At 48.6% G+C, this 22,996-nt stretch overlaps 1 protein-coding gene across 3 annotated transcripts in view; it reads left to right on the top strand.

Annotated features, from left to right (window-relative positions):
- Positions 1-22,996, top strand: part of TTC28 (tetratricopeptide repeat domain 28) — a 318,471-nt gene that overhangs the window by 256,969 nt on the left and 38,506 nt on the right. The window lies entirely within an intron of this gene.

Below are 22,996 nucleotides of genomic sequence, written 5' to 3'. Positions count from 1 at the left end.
GTTTTGTGTTTGTCCTAGTAAAGATGGATCTGAGACCTTCTGGAATTCACACTTCTGTGCTTAGTCCATTCACAGTTGTCGCAGCAGAAAAAGGTGTGCGCCTCCGGGGTACAAACCCTTCGTGGCTGTGTTTATTCTTTCTGGTAGTTTCCTTTCAGACGGGGAGGGGCCGCATCGGAGACGCCCATCTCTAAGGAGGGCTTGTGGACTGTTTAAAAATAAACGGGACTTTGAATTTAACATCCCAGCTAATGAAAACTGAGACGAGTTTTTGGTTATAAACAGATTCATATTGAGTTTGTACAAAAGCAGAACGCCTGTTTGAGAGAGGGACTTAGGGCCAGTGACAGGGTCTGTGCATGGATCTGTGCGTTGCGGGGCTGAGGTGAAGGAAATTGAATCACAATATCAGGAATAGGGAAGAGAATGGCTTTTTGCAAAGATTGGAAAAGTTATATACTTGTGGAAACACTTGACCATGACTGACTGTTTTATATATGGGATAGTTTACAGGGGAAAATCAAAAAGAGGTGCCTTAGAGCTGGTTGTAGCGAGATTCCCGGCATTTCAGTCCTCCACCCAGGGATGCACAAGTGTTGAGAAGGTCCGTGTGCCACAGAATCTGCTGTGTTAGCTGGTGTCAGGTCCTAGGATTCCTGCTTGTCTCTTGAATGATTTCATTTGTAGTCATGGAATGCTAAGATAATGCTGCGGTTTCTGTAAGAGACGCTTATCCCAGGCCCTGGGTGTGGGTGGTCATTGCCCGCAGCTGGACTGACTTTTGAGATGCTTCTGAAGTTGTGGAGAAGTTCTTAGATGAAAAAGAACCATTGGATAGGGCCATGGTCGGCAAACTCATTAGTCAACAAAGCCAAATATCAACAGGACAACGATTGAAATTTCTTTGGAGAGCCATATTTTTTAAACTTCTTCAACATAGACTCGCCCAGGCCATGGTATTTTGTGGAAGAGCCACACTCAAGGGGCCAAAGAGCCGCCTGTGGCTCTCGAGCCGCGGTTTGCTGACCACTGGGCTAGGGGAATGTTAAGACTGGAAGTAACGGTAGTGGTCCCCTTGTCCAGTTCCTTCATTAACATAAGCCAGCACTGCATGGGGCTTGCTGACAGCTGAATCAGTGTCAGGGCCAGGATCCAAACAATCTAGATCTCACCCAGACTCCCAGGCCCATGCTCGTTTTGTTTCTAATTATCAAAATTAATATCATATTTGGAGAAAATAGCTGAAGCATGTAAGAATGTCATCACTAGCTTCTGCTTGTATGAAGTCTGAACAGGCGTCAGCCACACGCACACGTTGTTGTCTTATTTCTGACTATGGCGCATCCTGGAATATCCCCAAACCTGGGTAATGGCGTGGCAATTACAGGTGCTCGACAGTGTGACTTGGAAGCAAGGCTGCGCCCTGAGATTTAATGGACCATCAAATAGGTCAGGCCAGGCGAGTACAAGGCTGCTCCAGCAGCCAGCAAGGCACTCCGGCCAGGCTGATGACCTGTGACCTGACCAAAGGTGCTGCGTGTCCAGAGCAAGTATTCCAGTGGTGGCCGCAGTGGAAACACACACAGCAAAGGAGAGCAAGCAGGGCGATGCCTGCTTCTGACACCGTCAAAGCGTCCTTGGCCCAGGGACAAGTCCCGTTGGAGGCCGCTCCCGGGGTGGACTTGCAGTCAGCTCCCTCTCTCATCCTCCCTTCCCTCCCACAAACAGGGTGTCCCAAAAATGCAGGCCCCCTTTAACAGCTGGAGCGTATTTGTTAACACTGCCATTGCAAATATTCAAGGTGTGCATACATTGTTTGGGACGCCCTATATTTGCGTGCCTACAATGAACTGTGTACACTTGAGGTTGGGAGTACAGTGGTGAGTAAGGTGAGCATGGCTCTGGCTCTCGGGGAACTGATAGTTAATAAACAGCAGAACATATAAAATCTTTTAACTAAAATGGTTGCAAGTGCTTGGATGAAAATGCAGGGTGTGATGAAAGTATATAGCGGGCGGGACACCTCTCAGCGGGCTTCCTTGGGGAGGGCGTATGGAGCTGAGCTTGGCCGGAGGACCGGGTACAGACTAGATGAAGGCATCCCGGCTATGTGCCAAGGCCCTCGGCAGCCCCCAGGGGAGACCTCACAGGCTGTCTTGTGCCTTCCCCGTTCAGGTCCCCTGCGTCTTTTGAGACTCTGATTGTCATTTGGTTTCGCGTGTGAATGGACTTGCAGACAGAGAATGCACATAATCAACTGGCATTCTGGTGGCCCAGCTCGGCAGGCTTGGTCCCTGAGAGTGGCTCCCGGGAGGCAAAGCCTGTGTGAGCACAGAGAGCAGCAGCTTTGCAAACCTAGAAGGCCCCAGTCTAGAGCCTGAACTGAGAGATCAGGAAGGGACCACGGGTGGGACACCTGCCGTTGGCAGTGTGCCATCTGCACTTCGTTCTTCCTTGTTTTATAAGCACCTGGTTTGGGTGTCTTCCCTCATAGATGGTGATGCCATGGAAAGCAGGTGCTATGTCCTTCTCTTCTCGGAATTCTCGCTGTCTAACCCGGTTCCTGGACCAAAGGGGGGAGAGATCAGCACATTTGAAATGTAGTCACCAGAAGGTGCGCTGGGAGCAGACGCTCTGTTCACGCTGGGCTAGCTCAGCGATGCTTTTTCCAGTGGATGTAAAACACACTGTGCCCCTAGGAACCGAAGCCCCGTCCCTTGGGGAGCACCATCCTTCAATCACCACGCCTGGCCGTGGTGTCCTTGTTATTCCACAGACCGTGTTTGCTCTCCTTAATGGCATTTTTCTGCCGAGAGGAAGTGCAGTGTGACAAAGGAGTTTCTGAAAACGGATTTAAAATAAAAGAACTGCTTTTATTAAGTGTTTAATAAGAAATCTCCTTCCCTTCCTCCCAGATCAAAAGAGGTGTAGATTGAAACCACTGTATAGAACACAAACATCTCGTAAGGGAGATGTCACAAATTTCAAAACACATCTTCAGCTTTTAATTCTGGTATTTAACCGGAGTCCTGCTGCTTCCTGGGTACCGGGGACGGGGCGGTAGCTGTGGGGATGCTACGTTGACTGAGGGCTGTGTTCCTGGTAGGTCAGATGGAAGGAGTACGCTCAGGGGGTTTTAAATGACTTACAGTTATAAAATACCCTTATAGTTGGATAAATATTCCTTCTCAGTGAATACTCAACCTTATACACTCTAACTCTGGTGTGTTTTCCTTTTGGTGCTTTTCTATATTTCTAAATTTTCTACAGGGCAAGTTATATTCAAATGCATTTTCTTACTTCCAAACACTGATTACTTTAGATTGCACAAATTCGCAAATGTTGGTGATTCCAGTTGGTTCTAGACTGACAGTAAGTGGCCGTTCTTAACGAGTGTGACAATGCAGGTTGTTAGAGGAGCTGTGGCTGGTGAGAGTACATTGGCATAACCACATCAGAAGACAGTTTGGCATCATCACCTTCTAAGGCTGAATCCTTTGATCCAGCTATAACATCCATGAGAGGCTATTGCCCATGAACAAGAATGTTCAGAGCTGCGCTGTAAATAATAGCAAAACCCTCACATATGCTCACATGCCATCAGTGATAGATAGAGTGCATGAGTATATGGCGGTGTAGTTCCCAAATAGAATATTAGAAGCAGTCAGAAAGAGATGTGGCTAAATCTTAGAAATATAATATTAAGTGAAAAAAGTAGGTCCCCTACAGCATGGCATCTTTTAACAGAGGTAAAGAACTAAAATAAAAATATGTTTTTAGGGCTACAGCGAGAGGCAATTTTAGTGATAGCCATGGAATTCAGGGTTGGACTTGCCTTGGTCTACAGAGGCAGGGGATGGATTTCATGGAAGTTAACAAATAATTAACAAATAATTTTATATGTTAGACTCCAACTTCTTTTTGGGTGGTAGTTTTATAAGCACTTATTGCAATATTGTTTGAAAATATATTTTTATGGATTTTAGAGAGAGGAAGGGAGGAAGATCAATTGGCTGCCTCCTGTGTACCTCCCATTGGGAATTGAGCCTGCAACTGGGCCTGTGCCCTGATGGGGAATCAGATAGTGACCCACTGGTTCATGGTTCAACACTCAACCTCTGAGCCACCCTGGCCAGGCAGCACTTACTGCATTATTAAAAATTACTAAATAAATGGAAGCAGGCTGTGCATGGGTCATTGATGAAAGGCTGTCATGAACCAAAGGTCATGATTAATCCAATTTCAAAGAGATCCCACCACCATCCCCCCAAAGAGGAAAAAAGCAGGGATTTTTTAAAAATGAAATGAATTACACAAGTAAGGTTACAAATAGGATATATTTAATGAATGTAAATGGACAATTGATAGGCTGATTTAAATTATTTACATTTGTCCTTCTAATCAAGTACCCAAGCGCTGGTCATTGCTGCATCGTTGGCTTATTTTAAGTGACAGTGGGTCTTTGAATGTTTAAAACCGTCTTTCTAATATTTTCTAATTCTGGCTTTTTGCTAATCAAGGTTGACCTTCCAATTAATCCCAAGTAATAAGGTTTTACTTTACAAATAAAATATTTTCCCAGAATTCTGTAGTGTAAAAGTAGATATAATCCTTTGGGGCATTTATTTTGCCCCTTAAAACAAAGGGTTTTCCGTTTCATTCTAAATCAGGGTAGTGCCCATTTGAAAATGTTTCTTGAGCATGTAGTCAGTCTGTGCCAGAGCTGGCACTGAGCCCGGAGATATATGCATGAGTAATAGCTGGAATTCTTGGCCTCACAGTAGCTCACACTATGGAACAATCAACAGATGTGTAAATTATTAATCGACCATGTGCAAAATGTTATTGTAAAGTTCTAAACAAAGAAGGCCACGCCCCTCTCTGCCTACTTGGGGGCAAGTCAGTGGTTCAAGAGGCTGCTAGGGAGGTGAGCTTGGAACTGAAGAATAAGGGGAGGAAGTCATTCTAGGCAGAGGATCTCCTCCCTGGGCCAAGAAAGGGCCCCGGCCTTCAGCTAATGAACGGCAATTTCAAGAGGGTGATGGTCTGTCCTTTGCTGCAAGAATTACCTTCTACATCAGTCCTTCGCTCCGCCCTCTGATGTTCACCTCTTTCTTGTAAGATCTGAAGCTCTGGTTGAGCTTGCCTGACCGAGTCTCTTATGCGCTGTCCTCTTGTGACATGACTGAGTGCCAAGAGGCAGGCTTTATCTCTGGGTGACTCACTCGGGCTCGGCTATCTGTTTGAGTGGAAAAAAAAAGATGCCACATTAGGGATTAGAGCGCTGAAGAGACGCAGCTGCAGAAATGAGTGCAACACACTGTGGGCCCTGGTCTTAGGCCCCCGATTCCCGAATTTGGATTCCTCCCAGAAGGCCGAGTGCAAAATGAGCTCAGGCGGCTTTGGTAAGCTGCTTAGTGTAAATCAGCAGCTTAGCAAGGAGGATAAGTGGGGTTGGTCATCTTGTATAACCTCTGAAACAGCCTCAATTGAATCCCGTTTCTATTTCTCGTGGACTTTTTAAAAAGCGGAATTCTTGGACCTGCTAGCTATGCGGTTTCCCATCTATCCATAGGAGGGATGACCTGGTGGCTGGCAGCAACAGGGCGAAGATAAAGGCAGATAGCGGACCCCAGGGAGACCTCCAGTGCCTGTCGTTCTGCCAGGGTGGGGCCTGGGACTGCGAAAGGCCTGGCTTCCCTGGGCCCCGGGCTGGCAGTTCCGCACCTGGCCACTGGGCGGCGCTAGCTTGTAGATGCCAGGAAGACCTGATGGGGCATCTTGGACACCAGACGTTTCTTCTTTTCTGTCTTGTCCCAGATCCTTTGTTCCTGGTTCCAAAGCTTGGCCTGGCATTCCCCTTAGAGCAAGGGTTGAGGGGGGAGGAGGGCGGGGCAAAGCCATTGGCCACTCTGGGCATTTGGTGCTTTCCTCAGAGTCTCACATCCGCCGTTGGCTGGCTGGTGCCATAACCAATTTTGTAAAAATTCTATGAACTAATCAAATTTCAATATCCCTGGCTTTGTATATCTTGCCCCTTGCTCCAGTGAAATTCCCTGGCCTTTCCCTTCCTATTGATTCTGTGCAGCTTCATCTAACGATCAATATCTAAGACACTGAATGTGGAACTCCTGACTTGTCTTGCTTTAGGAAAATAAGCCCACAATAGCTACCACGTTCCTCTGGGAACTGCGAAGAGAGGCATTGCTTTGCATCCCGCCTGTGCTTTTATGAGTCAGATCAGGGGTGAGGGGGCCTGGAGGGGGGCTGTCCTTCAAGGAGAACATTTAACTGGTCAGACCCACAGCTCAGTGCACTCGTTGGGTTTCCCTCCAGTAATGCCACGTAGCACCCCCACGTTTCTGAGCTTTGTAGCCACAAACATGCATTTCTTGCTCTGCTGGGGTTCTGCTGCAGGCTGCCTTGGGTCCCTGGGTGCATCTCCCTATGACGGCAGAGGTCAAACAAGACTCTTCACATAGCGGAGGTCAAGGTCACAAGAGACCAGGCGAAACAGTTGGGCGCATTGAAAGCCCTGCTCACCTCTCGTCCGTTCACGTTCCATCGGTGAAAGCAATGGAACCGTCTCTACATGGCTGGCTCCCAACACATCCAGCTGATCATCAGCGGGGCTGGAAAACAGCGCTCTCTCAGGAGCGACCGTGCTGAACAGGGAGCTATCCTCCCCTCCCCCCACCTGCAGAGGCCGGAGAGGGGGGGAGGGGGTCTTCCTGCAGGGCCCCTGCTCCCGCCACAGCACCATCTGATGCCTGACCATTTTTCTGCCTCCCTCTCCCCTCACCGCGGTGCAGGTGGGTAAGCTCTGCAGGCACTCCTCCGCCTCTCCTGATGGCTCTCCTCTTCCTCTTGCTCCCACACCCGGGCCTTTCCCCTCCCTCACACTTGTTATTGGACTTTCTTTGGAAACATTTGAGGAAATCTTTCTAGTTGGAAGTATTACATACGTCCCGCTCTGTCTCCTGGTGTCAACCCTCGGTTCCGACAGGGGCCGGCTTTCCCCTGGCCGTCTGCACACCATGCACATGCCCGTGCGTTTGCACGCCCTTCCCCCGCCAGTGTGGGAGCCCCGGGGTCCTGTCCTCGGGCATTGCTCTTCCTCGGAGTCTTGGGCACACACTGAGGCAGACACTGCTTACACAGGCGGGAGAAGCCAAGATGGAGAGGTGTAAGAGGCTGGATGAAGTAGAGGACACCTGCTGTGAGCCGACCCACCCATGCTCTTCTCCACTTCTCCCCCCCACCCCCGCAAAAAATAAAGGATTTAGAAGGGGTTGGGCGCCCAGTACAGAGACTGATATACTTGCTGGTTAACTAGAATTTAAATCATACAAAGTGCCCCAGTCCCAATGCTGATGTCCCTGAATGCCATTGGTCATGTCTTGTCTCTCCATCACCGGCTCTTAAAGTGCCTGGTAGCTCGGAGGCCCGGGATGGATGCTCACTGGGTGAGTGGCTGATGGAAAGCGCAGAAGAGCAGAGAGCGGGGAGCGGGGAGCTGGGAGGATGCCTTCTGAACAGTCAGCGTCGCATCATGAATGTGTGCTCAGTGTCATCACCAAGGATGACACGTGAAAACGTGTGGCATGGTAATTACTCTGGCCTTCTTCTTCCCGCCCCCACCTCTGTGAAGCGTCATGAAAGCACAATATTATCCCGGAAATGCAAAGAGGGGGACTTATCCAGATCAGGTAGTTAATGCAGTCCTTGCCTGAGCTAACATCTACTTTATCAAACTGGACCCCTACCGAAGCTAGCACATGAAACTCTCCCATTTCCCGGTGACACGTTATATCCGTGAAAGCCTTAAAAATAACAAGACGTTCTCTCCCGCTTTTTGATACGCTGATGCTCAGGCAGAGAGGAGTCGCTGCTAATGAGCAGGGAGAGGCAGAGCTGATTTAAGGATCCGTCACTTCAAAAAAGACTGGCTAGCGGAGACAGAGTTGTCATCGTAAACGTGTCTTTCTCTTTGTTCCTGTGTGAGCTGCTCGTCTCTCTGCTAATTAGAAACATCAGAGATACCCCTTGGCCTTCTGGCGGCCCTCACACACGCTTCCTGCTTTTAGGAAAGACCGAGCACCTTCCCATCTCTCAAGCTGGTGCGCAGTATCCCATGCTCAGTTCCCTCCCTGCCTCAGCACCAGGGCTTCCCTCGGGCACATTGCAGATCGGCTCAGCTCATTTTCTGCTTCCCCGCCTGCAGTCTCCCGTAGGTCAAGCAACAGTGGGGACTCCCTGCTAAAACCAGGAGCTGGATTGACACACCCTGTCCATGGAAGAATAGAGCAATGAGACACCTCTCAGCTCCACTGCAAGTTAACTCATACATCTCTTAACTCACACTGATGAGGCTGAAGCTGGAGGTGTCACGTGCTGATTGTCATCTCAAGGCAAGAGGGAGCCCTTTCTTGGGAAGATCAGATGGAAAGACCCAATGACACGTGACATTGGTTTCCTCTCCTCCAGCTCTCCACTGCAGCCACCTCTTCTCCCAGCTCGCTCCTTCCTGACTGGGCGCCGTCCCTGCAGAGCGCTTAGAAACATCCTGCTTGTTTAAAAAGAGCTGTTGGTTATGTCGGGGTGGTTTTGCTGCTGTGGGTCTCCGTGGTTTTCTTCTCGATTGTTGTTAATCACAGGACTACTTGCTGTGTGGAGTTTATTTTGTGATGTCTGTCTCTCCCACTAGACTAGAGGCCCATTGAAGGGTAGGGTCTGTCTGATTAACCATTAGTACAGAACATGGACTATAGTTAGTGCACAGGGAATAGTCACTACATGGCTAAATGAAATGGGTCTACTACCCCCTCCCCCCATATAAACACAGTCTGTTCATAATTATGTGACAGCTGAACCCAGGAAAGTTTCTGATCAATGCTAGAATTGGTATGGCTATGCACAAGGAAAAAGCATTTTAAAAGAAAGACACAGAATGAGCAAACTAGGACAACTCCAGACCGAAATGAAACAGAGCAAGAGGCTAGAGTGTGGGTGTGCGTGCAGACTTTCTTTCAATCAAGCATGAGCTAATGCCTTATTGTATTTTTCTTCTTGTCTGCTTCCTCCTCCTTCGGTTCAATGTTGAGTTTCAAGTCCTCGAGATAAAAGCTCAGCACAGTTTATAGTAAGGACTTGGGATTGTGGTGTGGAAATGGCTAAGTTTAAAAGAGATAGAGAATTATAGTTGGAAGAAAGTCACGAGGAGGAAAAAAGATATTTGTCTCACTTGTCTTTGGAAATGAGTTAAACAGGCAATAGAGTCCAGATTCTGTAAAATATGAATTTTCCATGGTAGCGGGTTTCTCGGTAGATGGACACCTTTGAGTTCATCTTACTCTACTAAACAATATTAATAAACCAAGAGGCATAAGACGCCTTGCTGGGTGTTATGCCACGTTAATGCTCGTGTTTTACCTCTGACTCCCAGATTGCTTAGAACCTTCCAGATTGCTGCTTTTTGGGCAAGGAAGAGAGACATGGCCTCTGTTGGCCATTTTCCGTGTTAGACAGGTGTACACGCTCACTAGCCGTGTGTAACATAGGAAGCTGAGACTCAGAGCCATCAGCGAGTTGTCAGGGACTCACAGCCCGTTAAATAGTTAAGTGATGGGACTGAACTTCGAAGGTGGGCCTTGGACAGGGCTGCTCACGAACAGGTGCCAGCATGCCTCTCGGGGCTCCAGAATTGCTGCTTTCAAATGAACTTGTCTGAGGATGAGAAAAAGACCAGGCAGACAGAAAATGACTCATTCCCTGCCTTTCCAGACTTCCGGTGTCCCTGTGGAAATTTTCGTAGACTTTCCTCCTCCCCTTCTGGAAACTTCTGCTGAGTCTCCCAGTACTGGGTATTCTCCACTGGCCTCGGCAGTAAAATGGAGGAGAGAAAAATGTAGAAAAATATACAAGATGAAGAAGCAGAGAAACATTCTGTCACAGTGTAGTCTAACACATCATCGAAACGATCTGAGCAGAGTGAACTCAGGAGCAAGGAGAATGGTTTCTCATTGAGAAATAAAATTTCTTTGGCTTGAAGAATATTTTCAAAAAAATAAACCCTTCATTACCCTGGATAGTTCTTGAAATGAAAATAGTTCATATCAAGCCATGTCATGAAAGACGTAATTCAGCAGTCCTTGAGAATTTACCTATTTTCCGTTCAAACATGAAACTGCTCATTTAATCTTACATACAATTCCCCGAACTCTCCCTGAATAATTGCTTTGGTGATTTTAGCTCAACCTTGAAACAGACTTGGATCTGCTGTATATTTGACTTCATTTGAAAGAGAGAAGCAATTTTAAAGTATAATACTAGAAACATCAGAGTTTTAAACCCTTTACCCATGGGGACTAGAAAAGAGGAAGAGAGAAGTGTGCGGAGCCCTGAATGAAGCGGTATCAGGTCTAACAATAATAATACCGCCTGTTACATGTGTGGCACTTCACATCACATCTACCAGGCGCCTTCACATCTAATGCCTCAGCTCATGTTTAGTGGCCCTTTGAGATGGACATGACAACTGTTAGGATCCCTCTGTTTGAGACAAGGAATTGAGCCTCCAAGACTGACCTGTCTAGGATCACACAAGTAAAGAACAAAGTCAGAACTTGAACCCAGGCCTCTAGGCTCCAAGCTACTGCTCTTTCTGCAAAGCCATTTGTCTCTCTTAAGAGACAAGTGTTTGCTGTGGATAAGCTCTTGTTAGATTTGGCAAGCCTCATGCAAAATGTGTGATTCTAAGGGAGCTTTCCCTGTGTTTGAGACGTGTAGGCGTTGCCTGGAGTGTGTAACGGTATTTATAGACTGGAATTTGAGCTGCAACAATGCCATTCGGAATTATTTTCTGTGTATCACTAAGCTTTCAGGTGAGCTACATATAAAAATACATGAATAAACTGGTCTCCTTCTACCTAGCTTGGGCATGTGGAATCCAGGAAAAATCAGTAATTGCTTAAATCAAAGTGGGATATGAAAAAGGTAGAAAAGAAGAAATAAAGATGTCACAGTGTGCTACAACTCTTAAAAGAACAGCTGTGAAGGGTTTGGAATGAATATGGTGTGGACAATGTTAGAAGTACTTTTCCAAGTAAGTTAGCCTCGTGTCCAAATAGAGTTTGAAATCTTTTATCTGTTCACTCTTTTACTCATTCATTTATTTAGCAGCTATTTGCTGAGTATCCCCAAAATGCCAGTCACTGTTCTGGACCCCCAAAATTTAGAGAACAGACACATTTCCGGTCGCTGAGGAGCTCATATACCAGTAGGTTTGGGGGGCGGGTCATGAATAGAGACGCTCAGAAGCACAGGTGTAAGATTAACAAAGGTCTGACATTCATTTATGGAGGACAACAACTTTACTTTCCCCCGCAAAACTTCCAAATCTCTTATTCTCTTGCAGTTGGAATTTTCAGTATTTCATATTACAAGAGATATTGCAGCCTAATTGGTAAGAAAACTAATTATTGAGACATTCATCCATCCATGCATTTATTTGTTCAGCAAACATTTGTCCAGTATGCATACTGTGTGCCTGCCCCTCTCCTAGGTATTGGGTTACAGAGATGAAACCAACAGATTTCCTGTCGTAAGGCGCTCTCGGTCTAACGAGAAACGATAAGCAAATACCCCTAATCTGGTCTCTGCCACTTACTAGCTGTATGACCTTTGACAAGCAAGTTCATCTCATAGAGTTTGTGTAGCAATGAAATACTGCCCGAGAAGCAGTAGGATAGAGTGGGGCACATAAGAAGCCTTCACGGAGTTGCCGCTCGCAGTTGTTATGAGAGAAGTGGGAGGCACGCAGAGGGCAGAGTGGCCTCTTGCACCGGGGAGGGCTGTCCGGAGAGACTTCCTGTGGAGGTGCTGCTGTGAAGTCCGGTGGCTCTTGCCAGGCCACGAGGCAGCATGCAGGTTAGGTGGCGGGTGCAGCCGGGCTGCAGGGGATGGGCAGCTGCCGCTGAGGGAGGTGGGGGAGGGCAGCACACTCAGAATGTAAGGAACGGGGAGGGCTTTGGCCAAGCGCTCCTAGAAACAGGACGAGAGGGGCGTGTGGCCACGGGAGGTGGTGTCCCGCAGCCAGCGCAGGAGGTTTGCATCTGAGAAAGGACACTGGTCCAGAGTGTCCACTGAGGACTCAAGACCATTTTGTCCTGTTGTCTCCCAGGCCTTGAGTTAAATAGTCTGTTATTTTAGGGGGAAAGGAACCATTTAAAAAAACCTGCCGCACAGTTCAGTCATGTTGAGCATCTGCTTTCAAACAAGGAATGCAATGGGAAGGCTCTTCCTAGTTCCAGAGAAAACTGAAAAATTAATATTCTGACTCGGGCCAGTAAATGCCGTAAGAGTAAGTCAAGTATAAAATATGGACATTTCCTAGTAACGTCTCTGATTGTTTTGGCAGAAATTACCGATTCGGGATGAATGTTCAGGGGGACAGGAAATGTTGGGGTTGTATACAGTCCAAACCAAATCCCTCCTCTTTTACCCACCTGACCCAGCCAGGCCCGGCTCAGTGACAGCCTACACTGAGGCTGTCCCTTGAATTGAGAATTAAAAGAAAATGCTTTTGTCAGGGTGCTAGTCAAAACAGACGAAAAAGAAAGCAGCTAAAAGAATGGTCTCCTTTTTCTGAAAGGCAGACAAGGCTATGACACTTCGGCTGACTTTAAAGATAGCAGCATCAGAACTGACAAAGCTCGCTGGCCCTCACTTTGACCATAGGAAAACGTGTTTTATTAAATTACTTTGGCCTCATAGGGTGTTTTCATAAATGAAAAATGATCAAAGTTAGCACGCCTGACCCTTGTTGACCCTATCCTTGTAGGAAAAACAATAACGTGATCATGGCTGACCAGTCTGGAAGGAATGTCAGGTGCTCAGTTAAAGATGCCGGGGGCCTCGGTGCAATCACGGAGTCCGCGGAGGAGGAGCTGGGGCTGAGTGTGCAGGGTGTGAGCTGCGGCAGAGGGGCCAGTGCTTGCTTCGGCACCACGGTTTTCACTTCCTTCTCTGGGAGAACCTCCTGTTGGCGGGGAGCGTAATTACCCCTGCACACGCCACTTTGGGAAGAGGACGTGTGTCCGTAATCCCTGAAAGGGAATATCCCGCCGTGGTCAGAGCATGTCTGGCTGGCCCACCGGGGATTGGCGGCTGCTGCCAAGACGCCGTGCGAGGGGTGGCCTGGCTGGAGTGCCAGAGGCCGTGTCGGTTGCTGGACGCGATGGGAAACACCACACGTTTCTATCATAATGAATCAAAATGATGCGCTGATGCCCTGAGAGCTCTCATAAGCATCTCCTATCCGTGCGCTATATTTTTATTTTAACAATAATAATTTTGTTATTTCTAGTAGTAAAATATTTTTATTCTATATCTCATTTTAGCCATATTACAAGCTAGATAATAGATAAGAGCAGGCATTATCTCCATCCTACAGTTCAGAAAACTGAGGTGAAGAGAAAGTTAGTGCCTTTCTTTATGTCGTACAGTTAATCTGGCCGAATTAGACTAGAGATGTTCTGATTCCCTGTGTGGCATAGTCTTCCAGTGGTGCCAGCCTGACTGTAGGCGGATTTTCCATTATTGCATGTTTTGAGCTGTAAATGGAACCTGTTCTGATCTTAGAAATACTTTTGTCTCTCACTTCGAACAAAATAGTGGAAGGACTACTGTGCAGTGCTATTTAAGACCCATACTGAGAAAAATATCTCCTTGTAACTAACCTCTGAGCCCTCCTTTGTCCCAGGCATTGTACTAGGTGCTTTACAGAAGCCATTTAATGCCACACAACTCTGTGAGGTGGATAATATTGACCCATTTTACAGTTGAGGAAACTGAGGCATGAAGAGATTAAGTAAACTGGCAATGGTTATACAACTAAAAGTGGTAGAACTTGAATTCAAATCCAGATCTGTGCCTGATCACCCCCAGATTGGATGTCCAGACCAGAATGGTTATTATCGCCACAACACACACATTTTATTTATTTAAAGATCCAGCAAATGCCTATGGGTCTTGATTATTAGCAGTTATTAATAGGTGAAAAATTCAAGTGCCAACCTCTGTTAAAAATACCATAGAATATTAAAGAAGTAAAAGCTCGCTTCCTGCTTTCAGGATGTTACCATCGAGTTGAAAGCATAGCAGTCACACACTTTAGCCTTAGAACATAAATAACATGATCATAAAACCACACTTGGAAACATAGAATCAGAGAGGTCTGAAGTTGGAGAGGTTAGTTAGAGACTCCGTCCAAGCCTGAAGTCATCCTTTTCCCTCTGATTTGTGTGTCAGTGATACCACCAGCCTCCCAAGACACCAAACCCACAGACACGGCGTTCTGGTACATTCTTTCCACTCCTTCAGCTCCAGTCTTCTTGCAAACTAAATTTAAAGTGATCCTAATAATACCGCACCCCTCCTTCATCCGCAGAAAAAGTAATAAGCCCATGTCAGTTCCTTCACATCCATCCCCAACCCTGCCCATCATGCCTCTTCTCGTTCATATCCTGTCACATCTGAGCTTAGGAAGAATACCAAACCAGAATCCTGGACCCCGGTCTCTGTGTGATACAGGGCAACAGACTCTGTGCAGGCCCAGGCGCCCTCCTAACCACAACTATCCTGCCACTCCCCTGCCGGAGGCTGCCAAGACCCATTTCTTCATGGGTCCCCCTTCCGTTTCTCCTCCGCCTCCCCACAGCCATGCCAGACCTCTCTCCCTCTCCTCACATGCCCGTTCACACGCCCACCTCTGCTTTCGCTCGGGGTGGTATCTTCATCCAGATGCCTTCCCTCCACTAAGACATGGTAAAAAGGACCGTGGTGTGTGTGTTGGGGGAGGAGTCAGAGATGATCTCATGTGTGGAGTCTAATGAACAAAATAAACTGATGAACAAAATAGATCCAAAGACACAGAAGCATAGAACAGACTGACGAATGTCAGAGGGAAGGTGGGGATTGGGGAATGGGTGGGAGAGATTTCCTGGGGAATTTATGATGCATATATGCATAGCCCATGGGCTTATCCCGGGAATGCAAGGCTGGTTTAACATCCCCAAAACCAGTCAATCTACTTTACTATATAAACATATGAAGACTTATTATCGATAGTTCAACACAATATTTAATCATAATCCCAACTTGGTAAGTTGTTCCAACATTTATTTATTTTTTAAAAATCTATTTTATTGATTTTTTACAGAGAGGAAGAGAGAGGGATAGAGAGTTAGAAACATCGATGAGAAAGAAACATCTATCAGCTGCCTCTTGCACGCCCCCTACTGGGTATGTGCCTGCAACCAAGGTACATGCCCTTGACCGGATTCAAACCTGGGACTTTTCAGTCAGCAGGCCGATGCTCTATCCACTGAGCCACACCGGTTTCGGCTGTTCCAACATTTATATGGAAGTGCAAAGAACCTAGGACAGAGGCTTGCTAACCAAGGCCCATGAACCAGCTGCAGTTTTGTAAATAAACTTTTATTGGAACCCTGCCACACCCATTTATTTATATATTGTCTGTGGCTATGTTCATGCTGCAATAGTAATGTTGAGTATATGACAGATACCATATGGCTGTCTGACCCTAAAAAAAAAAGTTTGCTAATACTTGACCTAAAATGTCCAAAGCAATATTGAAAAAGAAAAACAAAGTTGGAGCACTTACGCTATATGACTCCAAGACTTACTTTAAAGCTATAGTAATCAGGACAGTGTGGTGCATAAGAATTGACGAGATCAATGGAGCAGAATGGAGTACCAGAAATAGACCCACACATATATGGCCATTTGAATTTTCAACAAAGACACCGAAGCAATCTAGTGAGGGAAAGGAAAGTCCTTCAGCAAACGTTGCTGGAATAACTAGGTATCTGTAGGGCAAAAAATGAACCTCAACTCTTACCTCTCACCAAACACAAGAATCAATTCAAGATGGACTGTAGACTTAAACATAATAGCTGACACCATAAAGCTCTTAGAGGAAACCGTAGGAGAATATCCTCCTGACTTGGGGTGGACAGGTCATAGACAACAATTAAGACTGCAGAACATAAAAGAAAAAAACGTGTTAGGCTTCATTGTAATTTAAAACGTATGCCCCTCAAAAGACATTGTGAAGAAAATGAATCATCAAGCTGCAAGTCATATACATATTTGACAAAAGACTGGTACCCATAATCAGTAGAGAACTCCTACAACTTGGCAATACAATAGCAAACAATCCAATTTGAAAATGGGGAGAGATTTGAACAAAAAATTACGTGAATGGCAGTGGAGACATTAAAAATACTTAAAATCACTAGTTATCAAGGAAACATAGTGTAAACCACACCGAGGGCTGGGGATATTGCTCCGGCAGCCATTGGACTCGCAGACACCCTGTCTTTGCTGTGGGTGCTCTCTGGCTCTTCTGTGGAACTGTGGATAGCGTGTTAGAGCTGGAAGCGAGCGGAGCTTTTATATAATCAAAACCTTAAATGCTAAAAGTGAGATGAAAGGATCTGGTTGTTCAAAACCAATTGGGATTAGTCAGAGAGACCTCCCTCCCGGAGGAGGTCAGTACTAAGCGGGGTTTATTGGCGGGGAGAGATGTGGGTTGTCTAAAGAGAGGGTGGGACATTCCAAGGGTATAGAGTGACACAGCTGGGGGTCGGAGATGGCACAGACACGTCCTCAAGGGGAGCCCACAGCGGGGCGCTGGCTGCACATCAGGATTATCATATGACAAAGAGGAGGACACGTGATGAGCGGATGAGTTGGAAGCCATCACCATCCACTCTCTGCTCTGTCCTTTGCAACACCCTTATCTCATCCTTGATGTGGTCCTCACCTCCTGTTCCTTTTATCTGGGCCAATGGCAGGCTCAAATCCTCTTATATTTAAAATGAAATCCAAATGACACATTCAGAATCCCATGTTTCAGCCGGAAATGTTGGTGTTGCGATGTGTGTGGGGCAGATAGCAGCAGCTGAGATGGCCTCAAACCCAGGAGGGACCCTTGGCCCCGCCTCCGGCTGTATCTCCACGTCTTCAGTAATTCCAAACTGCCGGTGAGTGAGGAGGCCTCGTTCAGGCGGGGGTTCTGCTGCGGTGGGCCTGCCCCGCCCTGGGGTCTCAGAGCCTTACTTTGGTCCAGCTCTCCGTTCCCTCTCCATCCCTCCTGCACCTCATCCCAACCTTGGGACAGCTGAGGAGCCCAGCGCCGCGCTTTCTCTCCGCGCGGGCCAGGCACCCAGCACACGCGCCCCTCCTCCTGCCCAGGTCCCTGTGACTGGTGAATGCTCCCGGGGTCTGGATGACAGGCATCAGAATGCATTTATGTTTAAAAGGAGAGCAGTTTAATGTATTCTAAAAACCTTCAAAACAAGGAAAGCACTGCTTTTGCTCCCAGTGACATTGCTGAGCCCCCTCTCCGGGTAAAATCTGTGTCCCCAGAAGAGCTTGCTTTGTTCTTTCCTCGGATTTCTCAGCCTGTCCCTCCTTTCTCCCTAACCATTACAGAGGAAAGAAGAGACGCAGCTGCCCCGGTGAGGACTTGTTTGGGCATCAGGGCCCTGGAACATGTGTAGTCGAGGCAGGCAATCTGTGAAACTCCCGAGTTCACCGGGAGAGACTGGAGTTCAGGGTTTTAGAGATCCATTTAATGAGTAACAGCGTTTCTCCATTTAACATCGCTTTGCCATGCAGGCGATAAAAGGAGATTTATGCATAACCCTAACTTGTTATTACCCTTGCTCTTTGAATTTGGGTTTTCCAATATTCTATCCCGAGTCTTCACGAGGCAGATTATTGCAACATGGCACTTCTCGTGACGCCCGTAAAATCCTGGATTCAGAGGCGGCCTTTCCCCACCCACCCTCCCCTGACCGGAGACTGCTTCCCCTCTGATTTCTCAGCAGTGATGAAGTCAGGCTCCTTTAAGGTTAAAATAAGAAAGGCCACCAGCAGCGGGATTTGGGTCCACGGGGCTCCGTGCAGATGCCCAGTGGGGGAGCCGGGCCACGCTGGTCCAGGGGGTGACGGCTCACGGAGGCCTGCTCTCCAGGCTGCAGCAGCAGAAGCCATTTCATCCTGTGCGTCTCTTTGTGACCAACACGCCGACACACTCACCAGCCACGCAGACGCCTCTGCAGCACCAGCAGCTCTGCTTCCCGCTCCCACCCCGCTGCAGGCCGAGAAACAAATATTTAGCGGCTGTGGAGTGCCATCGACATGAGTGCTCTCCCTCCGGGGTCTGCCGCACACCCGGCGCCTGGCTGGTCCCTTCACATCACGCAGGACACATAATATATTTACCTCCCGCGTAACCATAGAAACCTGTTGTGCCGGCGAAGACTTTATGGTTCTGCTGCTCTCTGGAAAGAGATGAATAAAGCCACAGGGCAACCTGCCACCTCTGGTTTAGTTACTTTGCCATCGTTGAGCAATTAAGACTGCAGAACGTATTTACTATAATTTTCATATCTGTAGACATTTTATGGAGTATTAAATATACATAAGGAAATAAAAGCACTTGAGACATTATTTTAGAAGCCCCATAGTCAACTCATTTTTTCTTTTTTCTTTTTCTTTTTTTGGTATTACTTATACAATTTGTGCTTCATTCATTATTCTTGGAAATGGCGGGTGGTTTTTTTCCTGTGGCAGCATTTCCTTGAGGGGATCCTGGCACAAAGCATTCCTGCATTTTGTTTTGCTGGCTCTGCAGGGGGCTGTAGAGAGAGCCTCAGCTTGGGAGTTGGGGAGAGTTGGATGGAAACCAGTTTAATTGAGGGCTCTTCTTCTCACCGCTGGGCTTCCTGGGGCAAGCGGCGGCATCTGAGAGTTCTAGGGGCTTTTAACAAAAACCTACGTAGTGGGAATAACAACAGTATCTACTGATGGGTCGTTGTGAGGAAAGCAGCAGTAGAGGGAGATACCTGGCGCCTGGAAAAGGATTGCTGTCCGGCGCGATCACCATGTCTCTGATTCTTAATCTTCATGTCTCTTGATCTGTTGCAAGTACATTCTGATGTGTTGCAAGTACATTCTGATGCTGTGAAAGCTTGACTTGTTTCGCACGTATATGGTACTTTATACTTATCAAAGGCTTTACAAATATTTATTAATTATAAAACCCCCAAGGGAGCTGAGGCATACAGACTCCATCTCTTTTTCAATTAATCCCGCACCTTTCCATTTGGCGAATACATATGTTCCGGGCCTTTTAATAGAGCAAAGAACCCCCTTGGCTCTTTTGTCTCTGCCGCGGATTGTGGATTGTTTAAAGGAATTACCCACGATGTCATGGAAGCTGCGGTTTAGCTGCTGTGACGTGGGCGACCCCTGCCGGCCGGCTGCAGAATCACGCGTGCCCACCAGCCCGCAGCTGTGCCCTGGCCCCCGGGCCCTGTGTGAACGAGCTGGACTGCGTGGCCTGTGGGTGATAGCCTATAATCAAGGCTTCGGAGGCATGGGGTTTACTGTTATTGTTGTCTCCTCTATTGCTGTTATTTAAATGGAGGAGTAGAATTCAGGGGGCTTTCCCCGCCAGCTAGTAGCCATTTAAGTTACATTTGGGGGCTTTCATGACTTGACAACAGCTTTTCAAAATCTCGAGCTGCGCAGCCCCCTGCGGGTTAACGTGGCAGGAAAAGACGAGAACCCCACCGGCCGGGGGCTTTTGTACGGGCCGTGTCGTCAGCATCTGGGACAGAAAAGGGGACATGGATCCTTTTAGAAAACCCAGTTAGAGAGAGACGGAAATATGCGTTAGAGAGAGGGGGTCGTAAACAGGTTCTCCCCAGAGGCAGACGCTTCAGTATTAACAAAGGGAAACCCTGTCGTACTCTGACTCGGTTCAGGAAGCCAGTGTTTCTGGTGCCTTCTCTGGGAACAAAGACTCGGCGTGAACAGTAACAAATGATGATGATTCACAGGAGACTTTCCACAATTTCTCTCAGAGGCTTCGGATTCACATTCCCTCTTGACTCTTGTTTCCCATTTTCACTTCACCGTCTTACAAAAGATGGAAGGCGTGGGGGTGATTTTAGAAGTCACCCCACCTTTTAGCGACTGCACCCCCATGATAAAGAGCTCCCCTCCCCACAGCCTTTCCCTGGCATCTAGCCACTCCTTGACTTTCCTGCTTATAAGTGGTCTCATTAGCCATGCCAGAGACACGTGCTTGGTGGTTCTGGGTGAGGTTATTTGCATAGGAACGTCAGCTGTGTGTAGCATGCCTAGATTTAGAGGATTATAACCACACAGCCCCTCCGGCGTCCTCATTAGGGGCTCCCGTGGCATTCGAACACGCCTTTTCCTGATGACATGTTAGCGCCGGTGGCGTTTAGAGCAGCTCTGAGCGCACTTGCCCAGGGGCCCGAGGAGGGCGGCTGCAGGACTCCCATTATGGCAGACGCAGTGGGCAGGAGCTTTGCTCTAATATTCTCATTATCCTAAACCCTCACTGCTTTTTCCCTTGTTAAAGGGGCCATTTGGCTTCCTAATACAACGTGTGTTCATGCAGTGGCAGCAAACAGAATTCTTTAAAGGCTGACTCGGGCAGGTCACCTTTAACAGCGAGTAAAATACCTGCCCGCGCTCCACGCTGCTCCTCCCGCCGCGGGAATGCTCCTACGTGGTCTCATGTGCACAGTGTGCATGCACATGCTCCTCCCAGGCCCTTCCTGGGCTCTGAGCGAACAGGGAAATGGACCGCATGCAGATCTGTGACGACTGTCTTACACAGAGTCAGGCGCAGTGAAAAGGCGCACACAGCGTAAGAGGGCGGAGGTTGTGCATAAAACCACTTTCGTGGACGTGGGTTTCTCAGTCCCGGGTTCCTTCAGGAGATGTGTCCCCGCATCAGGCAGCTTCGGAGCCCTCGGAGGCTGGGATAGTGGCCTGAGTTCAAGCCCACTGGCTCCCCGGCCCCCCCTGCTGCTCAGCACCGGGGAGGCCTTGGACAGGTACCTGAACTCCCCTGGGTCCCCCCTAAACATCTCTCACGGGAGGCTGACACCTGCCGCCTCGCCGTGCTGCCAGGACTGACGCCAGAGGGGCCCTGGCACTCAGCTATTGGCTTCGGTGGTTACTAATGTGTGTCACCCCCATCGCCTTTGGCTTAGAAAGTGGGGGGCCCTAAGGATAGAAAGGGGACTTAGTTCAGATGCAGAAGGGCTCAGGGCTACTCACGCACACCCTCAGTTCCCCTCACCACCGCCCCCCCCCCCCCCCCCAAATCACATACCCCTCACAAGACATCCCCGCACATAATATGCACACTATACACTGAGTGGCCATATTGTGATGATCTCTGAACTCACAATAATCTGGCTACTCAGTGTATATCCTACATAATAAAAGGCTAATATGCAAATTGTTCCCTTGACCAGGAGTTTGACCAGCAGGCAGGCCAGCCAACCGCCCATGTCCCCTCCCCCTGGCCAGGCTGGCCGGACCCCACCCATGCACAAATTCATACACCGCCCCCTCCCTCCCACACACACTGAGTGGTCAGATTATTATGCATTCAGAGATCATAATAACCTGGCCACTCAGTGTACACACTCTCCTCTTGTAGACATTCCACCCTCACAAATGTAGCACTCACCACTCCACCCTCTGCAGACATGCACACACCACCGCCCATGGGAAGTGAAGCAGGGCGTCCGTGAGCCCTTACACGGTCCCCAGCCAGGATGGGGAGAGGAACAGCCAGGTCTAGAAAGTGCCGTGGATTTGGGACCAGGCTCCGAGGGGTGCAGCATCCTCCAGTGCTCCCGAAATCGGCCCTAAAGGCCCAGCCCTGCTTTCAAAACATCCGTTAACATCCTCCCTTCCTCTGGCCGCCCCGCGGGAAAAGCTGCACGGCTCTAGGAAGGAAGCAGAGCGCTCTCCGTTCTGTGCAGGCCCTGCTTGCTGCGCGTACGCTTGCTTTTCCAAGGACGGCTTAGCTCTCCTGGGAGGGCCCGAGGCCAGCCTGGGTGGTGGACTGTGTGCAGCATTGGGGGTGCTGAGCTGGTGTGGGGCAGGCCTCCCGGGTGCTGGGTGATCCCACAGAGGCCCCCCCCTCCCCCCCGCTAGTCCTGCAGCCGCTCAGCCAGCACTGAGCTCTGCCCGCGCTAGCTAGGCCTTGTAAGGACCAGCGAGGTGAGAGAGGGCCCCACCTCCACACCTGTCCACCCAGTGAGGGGCTCAGCTGCAAGCCTCTATGGCTGAAGCCTGGGAGTCGCCTCCCTGGAGCTCCATTTGGACAGAGGGTCGGGGGGCATTCTCAGGAGAAGACATCTGAGCTGGATTTGCGGGAGAGGCAGCATTCCCACATGCTGAGGCGGGTGGGGTTGATGCAAAGGGGGCGTTCGAGTCAAGGGCATGGCCAGAGCAAGCTGACGGGTGGCAGGCGTGTCCGTGAACTGGGGAGTGCCGGGTTTGGTGGAGCAGGCCGTCTGGGCAGAGATAGGAGATAAGACCAATGGACTGGAGCCAGGTGGCGGGGGCCTGAGCACCGCGCGTTTGTCCTCTGTCTTCTGGACAGCGTCTGCGGCACCCATGCAGGGAACGCCTAACCAGGGAGCTGGTCTTAGGGAGATCAGGCTGACAATGTGTATGTATTTTATTTTAGTGTCACCTCTATCCTTTTGCAGTATCTGTTTCTTCTCCCCAAATCCCTACTCTGTCATCCCCACCTCCACTTGTCTCAGTGCCCCTCTGAGAGGCCACAGAGCGTCTTCCTTGGAGCCAGCTCTGCCAAGGGTTTGGTGAGCCTGAGAGAGGGGCAGAGAAGGATGAAGAAAAGACAAAGAGAATAAGCTGGGTTTGGGTGGATCTCCTGTGCCTGGCTAAGGCCACAGAGAAAGATCCAGATGGCAAGCTGAGCCTTTATTTTATAGCCAGAGGTAAACAAGGTAGTGGTCACCATAGTTACAGTGTTCTTGTGAGTTTCACTTGTTTTGGCAGCTCTTGCTGCCCCTCCCACAGCCCATTAGCGACCCAG

The sequence above is a fragment of the Pipistrellus kuhlii genome, unplaced genomic scaffold (genome assembly GCF_014108245.1).
Source record: "Pipistrellus kuhlii isolate mPipKuh1 unplaced genomic scaffold, mPipKuh1.p scaffold_m20_p_20, whole genome shotgun sequence".
Classification (NCBI taxonomy): domain Eukaryota; kingdom Metazoa; phylum Chordata; class Mammalia; order Chiroptera; family Vespertilionidae; genus Pipistrellus; species Pipistrellus kuhlii.
This window is presented reverse-complemented; position numbering and strand designations above follow the sequence as displayed.